The sequence below is a fragment of the Acanthochromis polyacanthus genome, chromosome 1 (genome assembly GCF_021347895.1).
Source record: "Acanthochromis polyacanthus isolate Apoly-LR-REF ecotype Palm Island chromosome 1, KAUST_Apoly_ChrSc, whole genome shotgun sequence".
In the NCBI taxonomy this organism is placed as follows: Eukaryota; Metazoa; Chordata; class Actinopteri; family Pomacentridae; genus Acanthochromis; species Acanthochromis polyacanthus.
In genome coordinates, this window is record NC_067113.1 from 42,463,652 (window position 1) to 42,485,032 (window position 21,381).

At 39.6% G+C, this 21,381-nt stretch overlaps 1 protein-coding gene across 3 annotated transcripts in view; it reads left to right on the top strand.

The window, feature by feature from the left end:
- The window catches only part of syt1a (synaptotagmin Ia), a 228,557-nt gene that overhangs the window by 41,860 nt on the left and 165,316 nt on the right, over positions 1-21,381 (top strand). For all 3 annotated transcript variants that reach the window (XM_022201756.2, XM_022201755.2, XM_022201759.2), the window contains exon 2: positions 15,485-15,540. The gene's annotated coding sequence lies outside the window, so the exon portion shown is untranslated. The remainder of the gene's footprint in view (positions 1-15,484; positions 15,541-21,381) is intronic.

A 21,381-nucleotide genomic window follows, 5' to 3' on the forward strand; every position in this document is an offset into this window, starting at 1 on the left:
GTATGCTTTGAATTATGCACTCCTAAATGGTTTGTTGATCAATTTTCGGAAAGGGAAAAGTGGTGAGATGTGTGAACGTCATAGAATAGTATTTCAAAACAAAGTACGCCTCGAAATGTACTGAAAATGTACGTCAAGGCTTAGTATGCTGTTTCTAAACAAATCCTATGGAAGAATTCCAAACAGCAATGACCCAATACACTGGTATTGTCTGTAGCCAAAACCAGATGCAGACTTCAGTTGTTGCACTGGAAGTGAAACAACAAAAAGTAAATTAGGGAGACACCCAGCTTGTTTTGAGTTGTTTACACTGCTGAGGCGCCATAGCAGCTTTGACCAAGTTTTGGAATACATTTTTGGATGAAACAAGAGCTATGGATTAGTTGTTTTTTTTTATACTAGTGCAATGCTATACTCTATTTTTTAGTACTAATTCCTAAAGAATGACAGTCTTTAAAAAAAAAAAAGCATTTCCTGTGAGGTGTATAGATGTAGGGAAGTAGCGACTGTATTTATTTTATTATTTGTATATTTTAAGGCTTCGTAAACCCTCTTTTTAAATATTGTTTTCATTTCTTTAGGCCAGAAATGCTTATTTTAATGTAGTACTTTTATAACTTCTGCGGTACTTACGCTTGAAAATGCCATCTTCTCATGAAATGTGGAGCACACCTCCATGTGCTCAAACAGCAGGTAGAACAAAATTACTTGGTTTCATCTGGGACAAGTCTGACAGTAGAACACCCTAGTTTTACTCTTTTCAAAGTAATTTTTGGTCACACACCGCACCTACCACAGCCTGCAATGTGGGGAGTTTAGGAAACATTGGGAATTTGCAGTGTCTATCGATAAGAAAATGTTTAGCAAGTGAAGTGTTTCGCCTGAGACAAAGTGGAACCAAATGAGTAAGAAGGTCGCAACAGTGCTGCCAGTGATAGGTTTAGTCTGAAACCCCGCAGGGTATATTTAGATTAACATGAAAAGATTTATTCAGTCCTTTCTGCAAAACTGACCTCCAACTTGTATTGTAGCAGTAAATTGTCTCCCTTCAAAGACTGTTTTTGTCGTCTGAATAATATTCAAATCAGTGGGATTTCAGGTAATGACTGAAAACTTCCACTTAGAAGATTCTTGAAATGCAAATTGCTTCGCGTCTTTAGTGCTTGTGCAACCGTGCAGGCCAGAGGAGAAGTAAATGTTCACCCAAGCACAATGAGGCATATTGTCTGGTGTGGAAACCAAATTTCATGGGAGCTCATTAGAAGGGCCACCTCAAAGATTCCTAAAGAAAGAATTGCCGAGTATTGTGAGTGCAAAATTGGATTCTCTCTATTCTCGACTGCAAAAAATACCCCACCACTCTATGTGAAGCTAATAAACAGGTTCTGAATACAAGCAATGTCCCTGAGATTTAATATATGCTCCTACAGTACCAAGGTCAAACATAACGTTTAAGTACTATTGGTTATTTTCTCCGATCTAGTCTCAAAATGAAACTGAGCATCTCTGTTAGGGTAGTGTATTTAAATAAGGTCTAGAGTGCGTGTGCATGGATTTCAAGTGATGGAGAATGATTTGTGCTTATTAAGCTCATCGTTGGCCATTACCATTTGTCAGTAATGAAAGGGCTGTGATGGAGTGAAACACTTGTAGTTGTTATATAAATTGAAAAACACAACGCTTATTCACAAATATAGCAATTTTAGAGCAAGCTAATTCCACGATCTCTCAGAAATCCTCTGTTTTTGTCCTACTTGTTGACCCTGTAAGCATCCCGCACAACGGCGTCCATTTTCCTGGTTGCTCGCTGGATGTTTTTTTTGGGGGGGACATTTGTTCGTGCCACATCACATCACGACATTTTCAGCAGCTAATGGAGTCTGATAGCAGAAAATGTTAAAGCAATCTGAAACGTCGGCTGTAAAACTCCAGATTTTGGTGTCAAGTGAGTAAAGTCTCACCCCTGGAGTTTGCTCTCATATTCGACAGCATAATGGGAGAAAATCATCAAGAGCACCGGCAGACTTTCCACTTTCAACCACGAGTAGACCACAATGCAATGACTTGATGGGATTTAAGTCAAACATTAGTTTTTCTGCTTTTACCGGAGCAAATTGATGTGGGATAGTGCTCTGATTTTCTCCAAAGTTATACTCAGTAATTTGTGACAGAAGTTCATGGTAAAATGTAGCTAAGCCTCACAGTTTTACTCACTGTGGACTCATTTTTCACTGCTTTTTAATATACCTCTATGGGAACAGCACTTGTCTACCCACAGGTGTTACCAATGCTGAGAAAAATGAAGACTTTTACATGCTGTTGCTGATTTACTGCTTACATATGTAATGTGTTTCCTATGAAAGCAAATAAGTCTCATCAGATTTAGAATTTTAAAAGGTGTTGAACTTTTAACTTTGAATTTTGTTGCATTGAAATTATGTACGGGAATTTTTTTGTCTGAGTTTAGCTCATCAAAAATATTTTCTATTTTTACCCCCGCCAGGAGGTTATGTAATCATCGGAGTTTGTCTGTCTGTCTGTCTGTCTGTCTGTCTGTTTGTCTATTAACAGCATAACTCAAAAAGTCATGGACGGATTTTCACCAAATTTTTACAGAATGCCCGGAAGAGCAAAAGTAACAATCGATTAGATTTTGGAGGTGATCCGGATCACCGTCTGGATCCAGGATTTTTTTGAAGGAGTCTGTACAATTGAGAGATGGCCGCCTGCTACATATTTAGGTCACATGATTCTGTATCCGTATATAATGTACACATGCATAACACACGCCTTTGTTTGTGGATACATACCGGGCTTTGCAAAAGTTCTGTTACACTCGGTTTCATGATCTTTACAGACGTTTACATGTCGGAGTGAAAAATTCCATTAAACAAACTGAAAGTTCTACCTTATAGGCAGGTATCCTTAATACAAATTTTTTTTCTCCGGTGAAGTTGTATCAAGATGGAAGTCAAAAGAGTTGAGATATCTGCTCTCCTTTGTGCTGAACATCAGCTGGATGACCGTCCACAGAGTTGCTGAGAGGCTGAAGAATGGTGAAGATCTTTCAGGTCTTCACCATTCTTGAAAGATCACTGAAAGATCTTCACCATTCTTCAGCCTCTCCGTGACTCTGTGGACGGTCATCCGGCTGATGTTCAGCTGCTTGGCTCTGTCAGACTTGTTGTGGCCAGCATGAAGGAGAGCAGATATCTCAACTCTTTTGACTTCCATCTTGATACAACTTCACCGGAGAAAAAAAATTGTATTAAGGACACCTGCCTATAAGGTAGAACTTTCAGTTTATTTAATGGAATTTTTCACTCCGACATGTAAACATCTCTAAAAATCATGAAACCGTGTAACAGAACTTTTGCAAAGCCCGGTATATATTTAATATTATATGGCCACATTCTATGTTGCTGTGATTTCTGCTACAAATTTTTTCAAGATTTCGTTAGAAATCATACGACGACTGAGCAGCTTTGGTGGAGTACTGCGCTCTGAGTGCTTTTGTTGTTCAAATTTTGATGAGCTAAATTCAGACATAAAAGAATCACACACATAATTTCCATGCAACAAAATTCAAAATTAGAAATTCAATAGCTTTCAAAATTCAAAATCTGATGAGTCTGATTTGCTTCCATAGTTTCCATACTTACGTCCTCTTTGTTCTTTGTAAGTACAGTCCGCAGTTCATCCAAAAAGTTCTGAATATTTTGCTACACGACTGTTGATCACAGAATCTGGTTCGAATTAAACGCCTAGGTTTTGAATTTTTTAGCCTAAAGTGTTTTTTAATAAAATATCACAATTTATGCTGAGATTTGGTTGAGGTTTCCAACAGCATGATGTGTCACAGATGAGTCTGTCTGTTTTTTCAGTTTCTAGTGGCAAAAAATGGTGTCATTTTGGCACCTTTTTTAAAAAAAAAAAGACAACATGTCTTTGAAACCTGCCAGCAGGTTTTGAGAGTCAAAGAATTGCAGCATAAGAAGTGTTTTTTATGCATATGTTATTAGACTATTGCATTATGATTGCAGCATAAAAAGTCAGATGTAATGTTTGGTTCTGCTCAGTACATTTAAATTTATCAGAGCTTCATGTCAAGTGTTGGTGTTCATTCACTAAACGTGTTACTTAAAGAGATATAAAATTGCCTCCGAGCAGAACTTTGCATTCATACATCCCGTCTCTCTCTGACTCTATCAGTGAAGCGCCCTAATGAGTGTTGCCTAGCAACCATTAAAACAGGACTGGTAAAGTCAGCGTTGGCAAAAAGACTCCTGCTCAGCGAGATCTTTTTCTTTTCTTCTCAACTTGCTATTCATGTGCCATCTGCGTGCAGCAACAATGCCCGTTTTCACATTAACATCAGAAAGGTTGTCCTCTTTTGCCAAGATTTAATTACGGTGCACTATTAATTAGCCACCATCTTGAAGCCCTGATGCCATGCCTTTGATGCAGTAATGTGGATGACGGGTAGACTGAACATACATGTACATATGAAATATTTATGCACAATATTTTTCTCGTGTCTCTTTGCCTGTCACCATGACATGCTGATGATATAAAAATATCCTGGATAAATGTGACTTTTTCTCCATAATGTCTATGAATCTCAAATCGTACCAGATGATGATGACCTTGGGGCTTGATGGAAAAGTTGTCTGTATAAGTGTATAAATGAATAATGTAATGTAGCGCTAAAATCCTTCACAGAATTGTTATCACTGAAACTGTAGCCTATAACACCCCATTACCAAACATTCAAATGTGAAGAAAAGCCTCTCATCACAGAATAATGATTTCTGCAGAGATTGCTAGAGGCAAATGAGCCAAATACGATTCAAATTAGCATCAGTGGCAGGTAATCCACATTTGCTTTGCACCTGTAGAAGCCAAATAATGCAATGTGATTGCATTATTATCCGGAGTGCAGACTCTGAGTGCCATCATTCAGTGTGATTGTGGTACATGAGAGGATAGGGCTCTGATCAACCGTAAGCAGAGAGAGCGTTCAAAGAGTATTTGATTCTCTTTTTAGATTGGCTCATCTTCTGTGAACCTGGAAAATAGCTCATCGACAAACAGGTTTGGCCCAGAAGGGTACAGTAATATATCGCTTAAACAAAGACGGATTATCTACCATGGAATTGCATTATGCATCTGGGTTTAATCCCAAGAACATCGCCCTAAATGGTTTATGCTAGACTCACACTACAGGAGTTTGAGGCTATTTACTCCCATTTAACACTTCTTTACAAAGGGAGGAGCAAACTGGTGTGGGGTTTTGGTCTGAACTAATATTTATTTAGTTTTGTGACGATTGGCATGCGTGAATCCTTTCATCTGTGTACAACATTACTCAAAAACGGACTAATGGATTTGGATAAAATTTTCAGGCAAGGCCAGAAATGACACAAGGACCACCTCATTAGAGTTTGGCAATGATGTGGCTTGAAGTCTGGATCCATGGATTTGTTAAGGATTTCCCATTGCGAGATAGCGACCGGCACTGTAACTATGACAACATGTGAACGCTACATTCTGCCTGCTGACGATCACGATTGTGATCCTGCCACAAATCCACTACTGCGGACTTATCAGGATTTATCCAATGGAGATCTAATTGATTAAATTCTTGGGATGTTTCCAAGTTCCATCACTTCCCGCCGCCTGCTACAGATTTATATCACGTAATTCGGTATCCGTAAATAATATACACATGCATAACTCGCACCTGTGCTCAGCGCAACATCATTTTATCTGTGGGTTCATCTATATTAGGTGGCCAAATTCTATGTTGCCATGATTTCTGATCATCCATAACTAGCAAAATCACCCCCAAAAAACGCTGCATTTCTACAGAAATATGCTGCATTTCTGACAATGCCATGAACAGCCTTGGTGGAGTACTGCGCCTTCTGAGTGCTTTTCTTGTTGGTAATATGAAGAGTTTACACATCCAGTCTTGTGAACTCCCTGCAGACTTGTCAAAGTCACTCAAGTAAAATCCAGCATGCTTGATATCTATGAGTTAAAATTTGGACAGTTGCGATTATCACGCAAGTGCCCGGAGCAGCAGACATTGTTTGCCAAGCCACACTGAACATTCTAGTTCTTGAAGCTAGGGAACGACTGATTATCAGCCTGGTCAATTATTGGGACTGGTAATCAGCCTTTTCCCAGTTATCTGTGTGGCTATTTTCATTAAGCGATTATCGATAAATTAAATGCACTACTTTGGCTGTGACTTAGCTGTCTCGCTTTCTGTAATCACTCTGGTTTCAAGCGGTGTCCTGCCCACAGCACTATTGGATTGGTAATAGCTAATCAACACTGGAAGCGGCCATTTATAGCCAGGGACAGACGAGCACATTTGCAGAGCTGTGTTTGGTAGGTGACGTAGCAGATGTCACTAAAGTTGTAAGAAACACCGCAATCTTCCTGAATCGAATGCCCACGTAATTTGTTTGATGACGTCAGTGCAACCGGAACTTATTTTGTGGACGGTCACTAGCTAATTACTAGTGGCTAAGATGGGAAACAACCACAGATTATCTGGAAACTGTGTGATGGAACAATGACAGATTAAGAAGGCAGAAGGGAATAGTAGACAAAACTGCAGGTGAAAAGAAGACAAACTCTAGTCTTAGTGTCACATGATGCTCTGACATCTTCACTCCTGTGTCTATTATTCATATTTAGTTTTAGTAATATGTATTATTATAAGTAACCTAGTTATGAGTGACAGGTTCCCTTCTGTCATATACTGTTAATATATTATGCTTAAGGTATATCAGTTCCTAATATTACAACAACAACAGTAACAGTACATATTTGTTGATTTCTGTTTAAGGCTAACATAGCTAGAGATATAAAGCTGATAAGTCAAAATCTTAGCTTCAGTTCTTGCAGAGGAAACAAAACTATCCTGAAAGCATCTTTTCAGCTGTTTTCCCAGACTTGTTTAGCCTTCTGCTTTTGTTTCTCGTCACTGCAAAGTACAGCAAGAAAAGCACTCAAACAGCACAGTACTCCACCAAGGCAAGGCTGCTCAGTCGTTCTGTTATTTCCGACGTTTTGTTATTACCTGAAATCTTGCAAAAATTCATGGCAGAAATCACAGCTGATGTATCCACAAATAAAAGGACCTTGTGCTGAGAACAGGCGTGTGTTATGCATGTGTATGTTATGTACGGATACCAAATCGCGTACCCTAAATATGTAGCGGGTGGCGGGAAATGATGGGACTTGAAAGCACCCCCACAATTTAATCAATTGTCCCTTGTATCATTTCCGACGAATAAATCCTGATAAGTCTACAACAGTCAATTTACAGGGGCATCCCAATCATGTGATCGTCAACAGGCATCTGACGTAGTGTTCATTTGTTGTCATGGTTACAGTGTCTCACAATGACAGATAAATCCTTAACAAATCCATGGATTCAGACTATAAGCTGCATCACTGCCAAAATCTAATCACTTTGTCCTTGTGTCATTTCTGACCTTCCCTGAAAATTTCACACAAACCCGTTAGTCCGTTTTTGAGTGATGCTGCTAACGGACAGACAGACGAACGTATGCCGATCGTCACATAACTCCGCAGAGACTCCGCCTCCTTGGCAGAATAATTAGCATTACAATACAGTAATTAGCATCATCGTCTCCATTTTGTTTCCGTCTGAGATCATGTGCACCGCTTACTTGTGCACAATAATCTTTAACCCTATCCTGTATATTGTTTGACATTATTTTCAGGCCTTGCAGTGCTTGCATATCAAAGATTAGACAGAAGAATATCCCTGAAGTTGCTCTCCATGTGCATGATGCTGCCTGATTTCAACATCTGGTAGGATTTCAAACGTGCTGTTGACTGAGCCTCACCCACCTTCGTTCACCAGCGTTTGATGGATGTTCAGCTCTAACTGGGTCATCCTGTCCAGAGCGTTGACCGGTGAGCCTGGCAGTACGCCATGCACGGTCATGGTTGTCTCCTCCAATAAAACATGTGAGGCTTCAACTTATGCAAAGTCTGCTTACCTTTCAACTCCTGCATTAGGAGGAAGTCACATGTCTCAGGTGGCTGCCAGAATAATGCTGTTTTCTTTCCCCTTTTTCATACGATTCTGAGCAGAAAAGCCTGTGAGCTAAGTATATGGGTGCAGAAGGGTAAAGGCTTTATCATTCAAGGGCACAGCACAGGAGAGGCAGGGCTTGCAAATGCTGCGTCATCATCATGCAGGGAGACCATCTGAATGTTATTATGCTGTCTGATTTGAGTGCCAGCTTCAAGGGCGTTCTACTCTACCCAGACAGTTATTGAAGTTCTTTGTAGCACTCAAGCAGACCCAAACAGCATTTCATCCGTGCAAGGAAAACATTTCGTTTTATTTACTCAATCCTTAATAGGTTTACTTCATTTAGTTAATCCTGAGTGCTTACATTTGCTCCATTCAGCCGGGCTCTGGTAATTTTAATGATGAGGCTGCCTGTGGCTCCAAGGTAACAGCTTTCTGCAGGAGGGAAACATCTATAAAATCGGTACTTGAGTGCTACTCAGTAAATCTGGGCCCTTTTGACCAGCTAAAGGAGGTCAGATGTAATTTGAGGTTGCTTACTTGGAACTTTTTGTTTACTGACTGTGATCCACCTACACATACAGCCGAGCGGTGGCAAAGCCCATAGCGGTTTGAGAAATAAACATATGTTTGACTTATCTCCATAATCAAAGTGACAAGTCTTTTTTTCCATCAGCCTTTTTAAACAATCCAACCAAAGCCACGGATGAGCCAAAGCTGGGCACGCCTGTTTCATATATTCCTGTCACATATTCATTTTTTGTTTGCATGCTTTCAGTTTTGATTGTTACTCTTGTAAAGTAAATGGGCAAAAATGCAATTTATTGTTGAATGTCATGCAATTTAGTGTGATGACAAAGAGGCATCTCAGGCTGCATAATTAGTAGGCACAGCATACCGGGCTATTCCTCTTCCCCCCCCCCTCCTCTCCAGCATCTGTAGCGGCGTGATTATCAAATGTTTTGATGTCAAGAGAGAGAAATGTTGACTGACAGGTCGGGCCAGACTGGAACACCAGATCATACAGTAACTGACAGCAGAGACCCATCATTTCTCCCCTGCACAAAGAGAAAAAAACAAAGCAAACAAAACATTTAATTATTCTTTCAGACTCTGCACAGTAGAAATGATGCGCAGGAGTGAGTTTGGTCTCACTGGTAATGGTCAAAAGAGATGGAGCTTCAACATTAATACCTAACAATTTCGCTGTAAATGTACAAATTTGCAACTGAGATACTAGTTATTTAGGAGAATAAAAATGTGACATATGTTGTCCACCACCATAACTTCAGAGATCCTCAAGTTATACTTTTTCAGCCAAAGTCGATAAATATTGAATTTGTAGCTTGTCTGATTAGGGAAATGTTTATTTTATTTTACTAATTTAAATGACAAATAAAGTGTTAAGAATTGAAGTCGGTAAATATTTAAGCTACAAACAGCGATTCAGAGCCTGCTGTAATATAAACTGGTAGTTGGAGTTGCATGCATGAGAAGTAAGTTAGCAGAATGTAGACAGAGATGATTAAGCAACTGTAATGAGGCATAAAGTGTGTAGATGGACCCAAATTTCTGTATCAGTGTTTTTCAGTTGTTGTGTATCATGTTTTCTGCCACAGAAAAGATATAAACGCTTGGGTCATGCTGTCTCTTTGTCATTGCCACACAGTTGATGCAGACAAACACAAAGCCAGAGGGCCTCCTGCCACAGTTTGAAGCAGTCGAAGGGTAACACTTACTCTCACATGCCTTTAATGATTTAATTCATGAGTTGGGTCTCTGAGATTGACATTCAGAGCAGACAGACCAGCTTCACTTGATCAGTTTTGGACGAATTTCTGTGGAGGTGCTGATTATTGTAACCCTTCATCAACTCAAACACTGATTCCATTCTGGTTTGAAAAGCCACTGGTAATTGTTGGTCCTGCATGTTTTAATTCAGAGCATACAGAATGGAGAGACTGTCACGAATGCGTCAACGTATGGGAAGCAGTGATCATCATAGTCTTTTTCAAATAGTGTCACACAACTCCACAAATGTGTCAGGAATAGTGGTCAGTTGGAAAATTTCAGCAGATTGCGCCAACCTAATATCTGTCTTTGTTTGCCTGTCCTTCACAATTGTCATTTTATTTGCTTCTCCTGGTTATTTACATTATTTTGTGTTGTGAATATGCTCATTATTCCATTACCATAAGCAATGCAAATTACAACTAATTTAGCAAATTGAATAAGAAGTCCAGTATTTCATTGTTGTTGGAAAGCTGGGCTCTGTAGAATAACAAGCATTATTCATCACCGTGGGTAGATTTATGATTAATAATAAGGGTTGTTTATTGGTGTTGTTAAGAAATTTGCATGTGGCACTTATTAGCCACAGCAAGTACAAAATTTTTCAGTAAATTCGCACCTGTTATTGTCAACACACTAAATGCTTTCCTTCCCGTATGCAGATTTCAAGTAGATTAAGTCAAACTGCTTTTACCTCTCTATTCAAAAGAGCTGCATCTGCTGTAACAAAACATCACGTTCCAGTCTGCATAATTATTCTTTCCAAAGACAGAAGAGCTTTTAAACTTCGCTCTAAACACAAAACATCAGTATGTTAACAGCTAAAAAAACCATGAGTGTACCAGACAGTGTCGTCTCATTGCATCCCACAAAAATACAAGTGCGTCTGTGCAAAGGTTTGGCAGGCTAGAGGTGTATTCATCTTTTGGCAGTTTGCTAACACTCTCATTGCTGTGCTTCTGCCAAATTCTTCGAGCAAAATTTAAGTGGGTCTTAGATTTGGCTGTTGTCAAGGCTGCCTGTCTGATGTTAAGGAAGCAACCGGCTTCTGGAAAACTATGGAAACGGCTCCATCCAGCCTTCAAACTGAACTGAGAGGTTGACATGAGATTTGGAGGATGATGAAAGCTCCTGCTTCTCAGGAGTAATATCTCCATACAGGATATTGGCTTTGTGTCCCTGCTGCTAAACAAAGAAGTCACCATTGTTCCTTAAACGTCGGTCCCTCCGGCTTCTTATTAAATAGATGTCGAGATCTAAAGACCAATATGAGCCTAAACCTAATATTGTGTGCTTGTGTTTTTCATGACACTGCCCTTCCCATTGCGTATGAGTATTGCAGTGTCCTCCAGTGCTGCAGTGGAGAATATTTAATGTGTTATCTGGATGAGCGAGATAAGATAAAGATGATGGGTGGGATGGTCAGCTGTCCATCTCAACTGCACATATCTGAAGATGTGAAACAGTGGATATATTAGTCATGCAATATGTGCCACTGATGTTGTCCGGACATTGGTTTTAGTCCTATCATCCCATAGACATGCTCACCAGATAGTACCAAAAGTTAATGAATAATATAATACGGACTTGCATCTTATAAAGCATGTAAGAACTAGACTGACATATTGGTATTGCTGATATTATCTGCACATTTAAAGCCAATACAGTGGATTCCCAAAGTAATTTTTGTGTATATTTTGTATTCATCACACAGTAGCCCTTTCATTTTTTTGTTGTGGCACTCCAAATTATTATCAGGTTCGTCCTGTTTGCTTTTTCAAGTCAAGAGTCCGTTGAGCAACAGTTAAAATTCGGTATTGCAGGTTGTTGTACTTCAGACACAGGGGAAATTGTGGAACATTTCACCCTTGTTCAATAATTTCCTATGTTAATAGATCTAATATCTATAGTTCTGAACTCTCCAATTGCATCAGTTATGTCTTTCCTTCTGTTCTTTATCATCACTGTACAGTCCGCTGTGAAGCTTTGGGTGTGGTTGGAAGATGTTGATGGCAGCAACATCCAGGGATGCACTTATTGACAAGTCATTTTTAGACTTGGCTACTCTACATTTTTTATGCTAATGGGTCATAGCACAGTCCATGGACTCAGTTCAGCTCCAGTCACTCCACGTCTTTGCTCATTTTTCAATTCAGGAGTCTTTCACTACCAAGGCGGTGACAGTCGAAGCCAACACACAGAGCTTGAAAACCACCTCCAAGGAACCTATTTGTGACGTCAGCGAGGGTTCGCCCATCTTAGATATACAGCCTATGCTTAAACCCCCTCAAGATGCCAGTGAGGAAACCTGAAGAAATTCACTTGACATATGATTCACATTTAATCTGAAACAACTTGAGAGGTTCCTCAAGAAAGAACAGGATAAACAGCTCAAATCCATGTAGCAAAGCTTACCCAAGATTGCTCAAAGCTGTACTTGCTGCCAAAAGGGCCTTCTACAAAGACTAAAAACTTACATGATGGAGAGATTTCAAATCCAAAAAATTCCAAAAGCATGTTTTCAACATGGACTGTATATAAATGATCAAGCCTCAAGGACATCAACCACTGATTACCTGAAAAGAAGTGTTGAAGGTCAGTGTGGTTGTTTCAACTGCCACCATCTTGGCAACGCTGGAATTCTTCTAACCCCCAGCTAAATCAAAAATAAACAAAGCAGTGGAGCTGAAGAGGACCATTCAAACATCTCTGGGCCATGGACTGTCCAATAACACAAGCCACCTGTGATTTAAAGTAGCCATGCCATGATTAAGATTATATCTAATGCTTTATACAATTTTATTGAGTGACTTAAAGTAAAATTCTGCTCGGTACAATTGTCATGATTTAGGAAACTATCTACAGAGACCAAAAATGCTTTTTGTGCAAGGCTGTAGGCATGTTTATTTCTGCTGTAAATTTGGACATTTTAACATTGGGATCTATGGGGATTCACTCACATTTGGACCCAAGCTTTTGGTGGTCATTTAAGGAACTGAAGGATTTGTCACCCAAAAAGTGAAGAGGTCTGAATACATTCTGAATCTGTGATAGTATTAAATATAAATTGTCCGCCAGAGAGTACTGATAAGTTTACCAGTCAGCTGTAATCAGTAAGTCAGAAACTGGTATGTCATCATATGATTTCTTGATGCTGGTATTGGCCTCAAAATGTAAGTACTTGTCAGACTCTACTACTATGTCTGTTGACTGTGACACCAACGTAAACAGTATATCAAACATGCATGTTGTCTGAATTGGCCCCCACTGAGCGTGTACATAACATGAAAAGACATTGCCACTTTATATGCTCCTCCTTCCTAGCTTGGTCGTTCTGCAGTAGTTGATGGCTTTGGTCTGCAGACGGGCAATGAAACTGCCATGATAATAATGTTTGAGCTCACCTCCTGAATGTTTGCTGTGGATATTAGTGTGAAGGCAGGACAGCATAAGATGGCTTCTTTGAATATGAGAGCACAGAATGAAAGTAATGATGGTGCAATAGCTGTGAAAGCAATGAAAGAGAGTAAAGCACACACAGTGTTGAGTTTTTCTCCTCAGGATTAGGATAATCACGCCAAAATTTGTGTCCCCTTCAACTGTGCTGTGTTTACTCAAAGCAATTTAAGAAATAGTTTATAAGAATGACATCTTTTAAATTATCTTTATTCCTTTGTGTTGCTTTTGCAAGTAATGATATTTGAATTGTCCTTAACGCCTCGTCTTTTGTGATGCATCTTTTTATGCTTCACATCACAATTTGAGTGGCGTATATAAACAAAAATCACCTGGAAATGTTGAGGCACACTGTTTTGTTTGATTTCAGGAGACTCTCTGCATGGGCTTTGAATGCACTGACATGTTTTTCTTCAGTTGCATTTACCTGCAGCCCCTTCAATTACCATCTCTCAGGGTAAAGGCCTATTCTTGACCCCTTCATAGTAAAAATAGACATGTCCTTAGGCCCTCATCACCTAGCTTATTGGGTGTCAATGACTGCCAGTGAGCCTGACAGGTTTCCCCAGGCATTTGAAGTCTATTTTAGGACCATATATCCTAGTGGTTAGACCGTGAAGTGTTTGTTTTTTAGGTTACACATTCATGAAACACCTTTTCAGTAAAAGCTCCGAGTTGGCTTTCAAAGCCCCCCTGCTGTCTACTGGTAGATATCAGCCCCTAATTAGCGGCTGTTTATATCTTTCACAGCATCATCTTTTGGAAGATAGCCGGCCAGTTCTGGTACCGATTTTCTGCCTTTACCGATCAATGCACAAGTCTTCTGCTGCCCGCTCTCCCTCTCTCCTTCCATCTGTATGTTTCTATCTAGAGAAGACGTGATGAACTGTGAAATGTTGGAAAATGTTGCTTTCGTCAACGTTTTGGCAGGAAAATTGTGTTTTATTTTGGAAAATAGACTTGAACATTTTCTGAAAAGGTAGTTGAAACTTTAGGTTTTTTACTAAAGCAGAAGTTTTCTTCATATGTTATAGTTCTCAGTCCTATAATGATAATAATAGCATGCAGATTTTACACCTTTGAAATGGTGTCTTATTACTCAACTCAATTTCAAATAAAAAAAAAACTTTTTCCTTCTGAAGGACTCCTACTGCCATATTCATATTGATATCCCCAGATTTCTCTTTAACGGCAGTAGCCCTGCAAGGACCAATTAAGAAACACTGTGAAGCCAATATATAGTGCAGTTCTGACTAAGTCTGTGCTGGGCTGGCTAAGATTCTCTGAGATTAAATTAAAAGGACTGACCTTACTGAGTGGCTCCTAACAGTGCTGGTTTTGCATTGACATGTTTAGCTGGGTTAAATGCAGGTACCATTTCTATGAACGTTTTTGTATCATGTCCTCTCACCTCATTAACTGTCAAAGTTTCAGTAAGGAGTAGTTAGTAGTTAAACTCTCATTTGTGAGATCTGTAATATACAATTGAGGGACCAACTGCCAAAAAATAAGTTAGAACACTGTGATTTCAAGTACCTGTACAATAATATTTCTTAGCAATACAGTAAAACACTGTAACTTTATGGTCATACATTGTAAAAGAACATATTACCATTTATGCGGTAGAAGATTTTTACACGGAAAGAAGAAGCAAGTGAATAATGATTTTAAAGCTTTGTATTCTGAATGAGATCTGACCTTCTCAGCTCTTCTCAGTCCAATAATAGGATGGACTGGAAACCATACAGTTTAATTACAGTGAACTGCCTACTATCTGCTCTGATACCACCTATCAGGCTACTTCTTTTCACTTAATAGTGGACTTTGTGTAATTCCATTAGTTGTAATTGCATTCATTAATGGCTACTAGCGGTTAACTACCATAGAACCCCTGCCTTCAGGCATTAACAGCTTTTATTTAAAACTATGACTAATAATCTGGCTAATACTGGACATCTTCGTTTAAAAAAAAAAAACTTCCAGTGACCCACTAATTTTATTTTCAGCAAAGCCTCATTCATGTGTCTTTGTGGAATCATTTGAGATATTTCATGAGGACTGTGGAAGGAATATACTTTGCACTGCAACTTGCATGTCAGCTGAGTTTTTATGTTTGCACTGCATATTGACAATATGGTATTTCTTTTTCAGTGAAGTGCCGTTTGGAAAAAGGAGGACTGGAAGAAACATCTCTGGCTGAACATACTGTAAGTGTCTGGCCAAAAGGCTTTTAATCTAATCTATCATATGGCTGTGTATATAATGGACACTATATTGTAGAGCATTTGCCACATGCTGTAAGATACCAAACTAAAATTTCACAGCTATTGTGCATTTTGTTAAAATGGCCTCACAGCCTTTTTCTGAAAAAAACATTGTAGCCCTGTTAGCCTCTGATGCATACACACAGTATCAATCAAATCAGTAAATCCAACAGGGAGTCAGGATGCTTGATGGCCTCTGGTCTCATTTGAGATGCAGACATTGTCCTGTTGCTTCCTTTAATGAGATCTGGAGGCGTGCAATCTAATATTCGCCACTGAGGCTTCAACATGGCCCCTGAGCCTGTAGCCCAGAAAGCGGTGTGTTAATTCAATGGAGTGAAGTCAGCTGTGATCAGAGGGACTAAAGTGGCCGTTCAGTCAGGAGGAGGAGATGTACTGGCCTTTTATACACGATACACTAACAGTCCTCATTCTGGTTTTTCTGGGGTTTTTTGGTAGTCTGGACTTTTACCCAAATGTTTAATTAAATATTTCCAAATAGAACTGCTTTGGTTTGAATCTTCGGACTGAGTTTCTGTTAGAAACAACATCTTGAAGCTCAGGAGACGAGGGTAAGACCCACACCTGGAGTCTAGACACTGGTGGTGCTGGGGAGTAAAGTTAGCAGATGGCTGAAGGAGACCGGTTGAAATGCCCCGGACGACCCCGATGAGGTGGCGATGAGGAGCAGGAGAGCTGCTGGGTATCAAAGGGAAAAAGACAGAATTACAGTGAATTTGAAGAATGACGTTGACTCAGACTGGCTCAGAGAACATGGACAAGTAGACCATTAGACAAGAGTAAGCAAGTTGAAATTGGCTGAATGAAATGATTTTGACATAGTAGAAAGGCAGAAGTGAAGAAGATAATAGAGCAGCAGGAATCATTTATACTCTTTAACATTAGTAGGGACAGAATGTGAATGAATACATCTTCTTTACTGAACATAAGCTATAGTCCAGCTTCAAAAAACTCTAAATGTGTACTAAAAATAACATATATTTATAAGAATAAATGTCCAAAACAAACAATAAAAAATAGACGGTTTCTTGTTTGGAATCAAGCATTCTTCAGGGCTTGTTTTTTAAAACACCACATAGAACAGTACAAATGTGGCTAAAATGATGCTGCTGTAGGTTCATACTGTCATTCTGTAGTAGGTTATTTTGCAAAATGAAAATAGTTAAATGACTCCTATGTACTATTCGCATTGGATTAGTATTATCTGGGGATCTCTGGTAATTTGTTTGCACGGGATAAGTGAAGTCTGTATTTTACTCAAATTTACTGACATTACACCCCGGATATGATGTCAAATCTGTGCACATTGCAACATCCGCTGTTATCATGTTGTATGCCGTCATGTTGTATGTAGTCGTCATGGCAACAGTAAATTTGTCCAAGCAGCACGGGCAACGTTGTCGGGATAACGGGCCGTCAGGGCGTTTGTATTCAGCCTGTTGAAGTATGAACCTAGAAAAATGTTGCTGCACACGTCATCCATCTCAACATCCTTCCAAGTTTCCCTCTTCTTGTTCATCTGATTTTGCCGTTTCTGCGAATGATCCATAGGTCTGTCGTGTACAGGCCTACTCCTGCATTTGCACCTGAAATGTTGTCAATGATTTCCACCGCAGCCTCTATAATTCAACCGGGAAGTAGGTAGGAAAAGGCACACAATACAATAAATAAATAAAATATCCCCCAATTGCTGACATGCAGATTTGTACAGGACTAGTATTATCACAGGACGTCGGTGTTTGGTGAAACATGGTAGATTTTGCGGCGAAATTTTTCTTTACAAATTACAAACACGATGCGTTCGCACGGGATTAAGATCACAGACATCCTCTGCAATTATTACAATTCACCATTGATCCTGAGGTGATACTAATCCTGTGCGAATAGGGCTTTACTGTCAGTTTCTTTGTCTAGCTTTTGGCTTTGTTACACTTGTTTTCCATCTAACAGTACTGTGATAGCAGGGGCAGCAGCTCCAGTGGGACAAGGTGATCCCTGGTAAGAGGTCAGATTAAGAGCTACAGTTTAGACTTTATCGACTGGCATCTTTGGGATGAGAACAAACTGACCCGGGTTTTCAGGTCAGGTAGATGACCTGATAGGGCAGCACCTGGCTGCTTCTATACTCATGGTGTCAAGCTCAACTCAGAAGCATTAACCTTAGTGTTTACCCTGCAGAATGAGAAGTTTCTCTCTGCAGCATGTGACATGGAAACGAAGCCTGTTGTCTGTACTTGACATCATCTAGTTTTCTTGAAGTGCTGGGTCAGCTCCTGTAGAGGCTGCTGATGGAGACTCCATAGTTAAAGGAGAACTTTGTTTTTTTTTTCAACCTGGGGTCTGTTTTCATATGTCATTTCATACATGTGAGTGATGGAGAAATGAATTTTCAACATAGCTCCAGTATTTAGCCAGGCAGGCAGCTTAGCAGCTCAGCTAGCAGCTCAGCTAGCGAAAAGTATGGGGCAACTTGCCCCCCCGCGTCAAAGTCCACCCTAACGTGCTTTTTTTCCCACACTGACCGGCTCGGAAAGTCTCAACGAGTGTCCCACAACATACTAGAGATGAGAAGTGAACGAGAACCTCCACATTACCTGGAGATCGCTCTTTGTTGTGGTCTGTATCCAAAGCTCAGGACGCTAGAAAGCAAATCTTGTTCCGAAATCGTGCGATAGCTCGCGCCAAAACACCGGATTTGGGGCGAGCTATCGCGCGATTTCGGAACGAGATTTGCAGGACACTCATTGAGACTATCCGAGCCGGTCAGTGTGGGGCAAAAAGCACGTTAGGCCGGACTTTGACGCGGGGGGGCCAGCTGCCCCATACTTTTCACTAGCTGAGCTGCTAGCTGAGCTGCTAAGCTGACTGACTGGCTAAATACTGGAGCTATGTCGAAAATTCATTTCTCCATCACTCACATGTATGAAATGACATATGAAAACAGACCCCAGGTTGGAAAAAAACGAAGTTCCCCTTTAAGGATGGCCTCAGAATAAGCAACATTCACAGAGTTATTCAGTTAAAAGACCTTTGTCATGATTTTTTATTTAATTTTAGGGACAAAAAAATTTCATTACACTTATTTAAATGAACGATAAACAACAATGATATTTAAACTTACTTCCATTTTGTGTTACATTCATGCTAATATACAAATCTTGCATCAAAATAAAACTTAAAATAAACCTTTCTTTAATTCAGTGCTTCTCCTAGAGACAGAATTATGTCCAAAATACCATACTTTCTTAACATCTACGAATTAAATTTTACCAGTGTTCCCTAAATGTGTCACTTACAGTCTACAGTAAACACTATCTAGGCGATTGTGCACAGAGAAGCCTCTAGTCTCCACTCAGTGACTGCAGTATTGGAAACTCAGAAAACCTGCGATCAAAAATGACTTTTAATCACATGTAATGTCAGATTTATCAAAAATGAAACCAAGAGTTTATATAATTACATGTGTTTTTTTTTCTGTGAGCAGAATGTATTTAAATTGTTAATATCAGAGTAGATTATGTTCATTTACATGTGGGAAGCCAAAATTGTGATTGATATTGGATTAACTGTGCAGCCGTATGCCATATCTGTTGTCACCATGGGAAAAATATGGCATCAGAAGATGGATAAGTGAATGAATAGATAGTCTTAGTTACTCTCCCTACTTTCACCTTTTTGCTTAGTTTGCAGTTCATCATTTCTCTTGTGCCACAAACTTTTAAATAAATTTGCTAGTACTACTTTTGCTACATAACCTCATGGTTTTGCCTTATGCTTTATAAAAAACACTGTCACATAATGCAATTAACCATAGATGCATATGAACAGCAGCAGAATACAGAATTTTCTATATTAGCTAAATATCTTGAGTATCCAAAAGCAACATTTACCTCAAGTAATTTCTTATTCTAAAGAAAAATTATAAGTTTTAATCCGCCGGTATAAACCACTTTCAGATGTGATCCGGCCGCTGTTGTGGCTGGATGTCCGGCGGCCGCGGCGGCCGCAAACGCCGATGGACAGCTTAGATCGTCATGAATCCACCGGTATAAACCACTTTCAGATGTGATTACCACAGCGGGTTTCGCTCGTGGTGAGCGGCACAAAAAACATGACGACATCGTGTTGGTGCGCACGAAACCGAAACAAAAACTGACGTGACAGTTTCACGAATCCCCGTGAGACCGGGCTCCACTTCTTCAGTAAAACTCAAGTAAGTCTGACAAAAATGGCATATAGTTGCAGCAATTGACATCCACAGTTGAACAACCAGGTATAAATGGGATAAACTACCACCACAGCAGCATTGTCTTTATTACGCTAATATAATGTACATGAAGACCTATAACATCATATATTTGGATTTGGATTGATGGGGACCAATTAATACTGGACCCACATGATAATTCTCTTGTATCTTTTTTTTTTTTTTAATATATGTGTGTTTCTACTTGAATAACAAAGATTTGCAGATATTACTTATTATCACTGTAATTGGGTGTAGTGGAGCAGCCCTTCTCTCTTGATGATGACGGTTCCTGCGTCTGTCCCAGCAGTCACCGGTGATTGATGGACTCTGCTCTTCCCACCTCCACTCGGCAGCCTTCACCGCTGTTTACGCCTCATACCTGATCTCACATCCAGAGATGTCTCAGCCTTCCCCTATTAGCAAACATATTAATCATCCTTCATGCCATATGATTGGGTTAAGTCTGAATGTACCATGGCTCCACATTGTGCACAAGGAAAGTAAAAAGCCTTTTATTCCTCCTTTAAACTCACTTCATGCTCATCAACCACTGATAATCCCCAGAGAGAACTGTTTCTACTGTACTAACTCTACCATTGCTACCACCAGAAATGCTTGGACTAAATTATTTAGAGGACAAGCCTTGAGGACTAGCAGCATCATAATTAGGGTTGTTTGCAAAAGGAGATTCATTGTTCTTTCACTATAGTAAACATAATTTCAAAAACACAAAAAACAAACTTCTTTGCCATCAGTAATTTCCTACTGCTTTGGCAGTTATCGTCTGCTAATTTGCCTGTGTTTCAACAAGTTTTAACCGGAAAGCTTTCTAACCTCCTGGTGTTTCCTGTTTACAGACAGTAGAAAAAAAGCACCACATCTTTTTAAAATGACCTTAAATTAAAAGCTAATAGGTGTTCATGTCCCTTTATTTAACTGCTGGTTGATTTGCCGAACTTTTCTGTGTGATGTTTACGACTCAGAAAGGTTCCCCTAAATGTTTAATGCTTTCCTTTTGAGTTCTAATGTTGTCCTTAAAGTTACTGCTCACAGAGAAGAGATAAATCTTCCAGTGATTGTGATCTCGGCCTCAGCTCATGCGGATTGACAACCGTTTCATTCAGCCTGTAAGCTCGTACTCAGACAGGTCTATCTGTGAGAGCGTGAGTAGACTGAAGACGAGCACGGCAAAGTTACTCTTCGGAGAAAAACTTAAAGGAAGCACTTCATATAATACACTTCACTTTTCAGAGAACCAGGGATTGGAACATCTCACAAGTTATGCTTGTGTGTGTGTTGAATTATCTAAACTGCGAGATATGTTAAAGTCTGAATTTAATATAATGTGACACTTATGAGTATTGATATATTTCCTGAGGACAGAATGGACTGGATGATTACTGATAAGATGCTGTTTCTCATGTAGGTTTATGAAAAAGAGGTTACCACCTGTACACAGATTAGAAATAAATTGCACTGATTATAAATGTGGATGCTAATGGAGTGGCTAAATG